The sequence below is a fragment of the Cylas formicarius genome, unplaced genomic scaffold (assembly GCF_029955315.1).
Source record: "Cylas formicarius isolate icCylForm1 unplaced genomic scaffold, icCylForm1.1 PGA_scaffold_9__14_contigs__length_23061073, whole genome shotgun sequence".
NCBI lineage: Eukaryota > Metazoa > Arthropoda > Insecta > Coleoptera > Brentidae > Cylas > Cylas formicarius.
The window spans coordinates 11,786,247-11,791,966 of NW_026844365.1; the positions used below are offsets into that span (position 1 = coordinate 11,786,247).

A 5,720-nucleotide genomic window follows, 5' to 3' on the forward strand; every position below is an offset into this window, starting at 1 on the left:
AATGAACAACAAATACATTTCAACAAAATTAAAAACCATTGTTTACCGTGCAATACGTAATGCTATTCCAGTTGCAGAAAAATTAAATGTGCATGGCGTAGCAAATTCCAAATTCAAAATGTTCTGTGGTGGAACATTGCACGCGGCGGTTTAACCTCCGTTCGCTCCCGACAGAATCCCTTGTATTCGTCCCCAAAAGTTTGATATCGGTTTCCACTGTGTGGATTTAGTGTTTTTAGCGTTCACGCCGGTATGGAGGCTGGATGGGCCCGGATGGTCCGTGGTGGAAGCGGGGGGAAGCCGATTTTTTTTGGTATCGGTCAAAATCGTTTTTTGCTAGCCGAGCAAATTTTGGTTATATTTCTTCTTCGTACGTGTTGGTCATTGACCAAAAGCGAAAATCCTCGACGGAAGTCGGTAATGGGCGAATGGCCATAGTAGTCTTGCCCAACTGTTTGTAAAGAGCAAAGAAGAGAGAGAGAGAGAGAGATTCTGTGGGCATCTGCAACTGAACAAATAATCTTTTGTTAACAAAATTTTAAAAAATTATAGACAGTTACAGTAACTGGATGTTTTATTTTCAAAATTGTGCTTACTAAAATGTTATTATTAGATAGTGAAATAATTATATTTAATTTATATATTTAGATCCTTAGTTAAGCTATTATAAGCTCTTATAAGTGTCCCATAACTGGCGGAAAATAAAGTTTTTACTTGTCTAAAAAATAATAATAAGTTTTCCTTTTTGAGAAGACGAAATTTTTTTATTATTTTTAGATTTCGTTATTTTTGCCGAATTTAACATTAACGGTGATTCAAATTGCGAATAAGCAATACGACGCTGTGAGGAAACGCGAAAGTGAAGGTAATTGTGCGCGAAAACGCGACGTAAATTTTTTTCCTGAGCGCCGAAACGCGTAAAAAATTAGCGATTTCGCGCAACGAGGCACCATTGCGAAATCAGCGCATCCGATGCAGTCGCACGTGAAACGCAAACAAGCGAAAGGAATAACAAATTCTCTTATGTCATTATGCCGCATCCTGTTACAAATTTTTCAAGTGTATCAGAAAAATGACTAACTATTAGAAAAAAAAACAACGATCCGGTGATTTCAATAGGAAGGCGGCCTTGAAGAATCTCCACGTTAGTTCTCCGTTCAAAATGGCAGGTTATTAGTTTAATATGTGATTCCACCTACAATTTTAAACGGGGAATGATGCAATATGGACAACGTGCGGTCAAGCTGCGGGCGCGGACAATACACACGACGGGCTTTTGACTCGCGCGAAACGGAATAAATTATTATTTCTGCTAAGAAACCCAGAATTTTCATTTTTTTTTTACCGTCCTGTAAGTAGAAAAACATATATTTTACACGCACACACTTGTTTTTCCCTCTCCTGGCATCGACGCAATTTAATTGCTGCGTCCGAAAGTTTGTTTTCACTAAAACCGGGGGACGTCTTACCGCTAATGCAATTTGGGTTCGCTGTCGATAAAAAATACAATAAAAGATCTATAATTAGATGCAGAGCTAATAGAAAAATCGTAATGGTTATCAAGATTAGAGGTGATTTAATTTTTTCCACGCGCGTATTTCTAGGTTGCACCGTGAACGGAGCGGATATAAGAGTTGAATAATTTTTATGGCGCGGGATAAGTTACGTCGTTAAAAGATTTTAGAAAAACTTGTTTTATTGAGATTCACACGTAATATACGACGTTCGAGAAAATTTTGTCATGTTGGCTCAATGGTCTAGGGGTATGATTCTCGCTTTGGGTGCGAGAGGTCCCGGGTTCAAATCCCGGTTGAGCCCTAATTTTTTTTCTTGTAACATTCAAATATTACATTCTCAGGATAATACTACATAAAAACGATAAAAGCAAAATATAAAACTTTATACATACGCGTAAAGTCCAATAAATATCTAAATAACTTTAACCAGATGCGTAACTATGAAACATGACACGGTGTCTGTAATAGAGGCAATTAAACTATTTTTAAACACACTTTTATGTATAAATCCCGCAGTTTTTCATATATCAAAACATACAATCAACTCAAATCGGCATACTAGCAGAAAAAACGGGTGTATTCTATTAACTTCTCAAATTTTCTCGATGCACGCCTATGGCGTTCCAACTTATTTCAATTGATAAAAATGGAATAATACAAATCTCGATATATTCGCTTTAGCAAACTGGTTAAGCCACATTTTCAATTCACCCTGTATACCAAGTTGATACTATGTATGATGTACGGTTATACATTGCAAATGTATCTATATAGGGCATTTGCAGGTTTAAAAATACACAAAAGGTATTACTTTTTATTTAACAATTTTACTAAACTAATTTTTCAAAGAAACTTCCACAGGCTACTGTAATACTTTTTACAAAACTTCTGGATTCCTCCTGCGTCAGTTTTTGCTGAGTCGAACTCGCTGACGTTTCGCCAATCATCCTGTTGTCTTCTTCAGAGCTTAACTGATTGACGAAAAACCGACGCAGGACGAATCCGGAAGTTTTGTAAAAAAAGAGATTGTACTAAACCTTTTTTACTATAATTTTATTGGCACAGCTAGAACCTAGCGCACTTATGTATGTAGAATTACTCGAATTTACTCGAAATGACAATTAACGCTCTTGATGCCAGCACTTCATGCACGGTATAGAAAATATGCGCTTTAGTCACCAGTTTGATTTGGCAAGGACGCATACTATGTATGCATACTATGGTTTTTCTACGACCATTAGTTTTTAAGCAAATTTTGGAAACAGCACGAATATATTCATGGAGCACCTGGCTGACGTCTTAATGTGACCATGCCCACGCATAACTGGATATTTTAGAGTAAGCAAAGAAAATTCATTATCAAAGTTGTATTTAAAAAAAGTCGGATTCGATAGACCATTCTCAGATGTAATTCGTAAATTAGACTCCTCATTAAACTCAATTTTTTTAAAGCCTTTTTTATTGACGCACTCGACATTTTTTAATTAATGACGCTAATAAACAAACGCGGAACAACATTATCGGGACGGAGCAGAATATAAATGTTAAGTTGTATCTATTAGTCCGGCCCAGATGTAATTCGATAAAAAATCGATTAAAACTCTTACGAGAATCGATTTAGACAGGCGTTAGAACAAACGATCGACGGACAACGCGTTACTTTTCCGCTTGTAACTTTAACACATTAAGCGTGTTCCAATTAATTATGTAGATAAAAACAATTTTTAGATGTGCCGCGGATGACTCAAAAGTGGCGGCGCCAAAGAGCTTTCGCCTTTGTTAATGACGCGCGGATTAAAATGGTTTGCCAGGATTCAAGGTCGATGTTGTTTTGAAGTGTTTCCAGTAGACTCAAGTCGTTCAACACCTAAAGCTTCGATGATGATTATGTTTTTTACTTCCTACTCTAAAACTTTAGAACTGACGCGAGTCACTTAGAAGACTTCCAAACTGCAAATTATACAGAAAATACAACAACAAACGAAGAAATAATGATCTTGAAGCCAACTAAGCCTAAAAGAATCATTATTAATTATAAAAGCTGTCTAGTAGGAAAAACATTTTCTGGTGATTAGGCTTAGTTAACAAATGGTTTCATAGTTTTTCATGAAAATATGGTAAACATTGTGGACAGCAGAAAGCCATCCCACTTGTTCAGTCTTACATTCGTCTTATACAACAATCATGAAGTGTATCATTTTAATATGAATAGAAACCAAAAATGGCCCTTAAATGCTGTCAGCAAAATCAAAAGATGATAAAATCAAAGTGTCGCATAAACCAGACATAAATAATGATGCGGGTGTAATAATTTTGAATTTAAATTTGAAACTTTCCGCAATGATAATAAGAAAGAAAATTCTACAGTTTTTACGTGTTTATAATATTCTCAACAATAAGTTTTATTTTTTTTAGTTTAACTTAGTTTTGGTTTTTATAAATTCGGTTAGCTATCTGAATAAGATGGCAACAGACTTGTATGCATTGATAAGAAGACAATGTTCGTCACAATTTTTTAAGAGGGTATATAAGTCTTTAACAGTATTGTTATTTCATATTTATAATACTGAAAATAATTCTCGAAATTAAAACTCTTTATAATATATAAAAGGAGGCCGAGAATACCACCCTGAGGGACTCCCACATCAACCTCACCTATATCTGACGCAGAGTTATCGCAAATCTTATACCAGTCGGTAAAAAATTATGATACTAATGACATTAAGATATCGTGAATGTATAATCAAACCTAGCTAGAACCGTAGATTTTTTTTGTTCTGTGCTTTAAAAGACTGTAATCTGTTCAAAATCTGTACTGCTTGCTGATTATTTGATTTAGCGTAACATATGATACGCAGATGATACAATAATATTCACGGATACAATAGAAGGCTAGCAAAAGCTAATGGACAAAGTTACAGAGACAAGTAAACAATATGGGCTTGATATAAATACCGGCAAAACCAAACTTATGATAATAAGCAAGAACTGGGAACTATAATTAATGAATCGTGGGATATTTCTCAAGAGATACTGTGCAAAATTGGAAAGGCTAAAAGTGCTTTCTTAGCTCTGGGTCAAGTATTCAAAAGCCACAACCTCTCACTGGAAATAAAGAAAAGACTTCTAAAGTATGACGCGTACTGGGTTCTTCTGTACGACGTGGAGACATGAGCCACCAAACAGGAAGCCATGTCCTGAATTTTGGCTGTACAGAAGAGTCTTGAAGATACCGTTGCCCCAGAAGGATAAAGAAGTGTTACAAAGGAAAATATGAATTACTCCAGTGTATTCTTCATAAAAAAAATCGAGCAAGAAGAGCGCCAGGACGCATGATACTCTTTTAGCTGGCCAATCTTCGAGCATGGTTTGGCAAGTCTTAGACACAACTGTTCCGGATTGCAACCAACAAAATTATCATAGCCAGAATGATCCAGGCACCATAAGAAGAAGAACATAACATAATGTATCGAAAATTTTGAATGGAACGGGATGAAGTTTTTCAGTTTCCAACTCTAGGGAAATTTTGATTACTGAACTAAAGTAAAATAGGTAAATAAAATTTGTTAAGCATTTTTCAAGTTATCATGGATATCTTTGCGTTTTTAATTCAGAATTGTTCTTTTTAATTGTCTCCATTGTTGCCTAGAAAGGTACCTATTGAAATTTGTACTCAAGATATGCTTTCTTTTTTATAGTCGTAGCTGATGTAGTAAAATTTCTGAGTTATTTCTAATAATTCCAGTGCTCCCAATGCATAATGCTACAAAACCTATGTTTAATGCTTGATTTTAATTTTTTCATAAAATTGATATTTTCGATTAGTTCTCTTTGCTATCTGGTGGATGCTTATGAAAAAGGATTTAAATTGTTCCACTAAACATAGCCACTTTATTATCCCCAGCTCAAAGATATAGAACCAGGAAGATGGTTGAATATCCCAGGGTCTATTGCAGGGGTAAGGTAGAAGTGGTAAAAAAATCAATGAAAACGTGTTCAAAATATGAAATTAAACCAGAAAACGAGAAACCAGGTGGTCTGTAGACACAACCATCAATGATCACTTCTCGGTCATACTCACCCAGACATGCTCTAGGACATAGTGGCTCGCTTAACATGAAGATCAGAACCAATATAAATCCAAAATGTGTAAAACGTTATTTTAATGAGCAAAAAGCATTAAGCAATAAAAGTAAATTTCAA

The 5,720-nt window shown here is 35.3% G+C and overlaps 1 non-coding gene across 1 annotated transcript; it reads left to right on the forward strand.

Moving 5' to 3' along the window:
• Positions 1–1,746: 1,746 nt before the first annotated feature.
• Trnap-ugg (transfer RNA proline (anticodon UGG)) lies at positions 1,747–1,818 on the forward strand. Its single transcript has one exon. It is a non-coding gene; the product is annotated as a tRNA-Pro (tRNA).
• Positions 1,819–5,720: the final 3,902 nt, after the last annotated feature.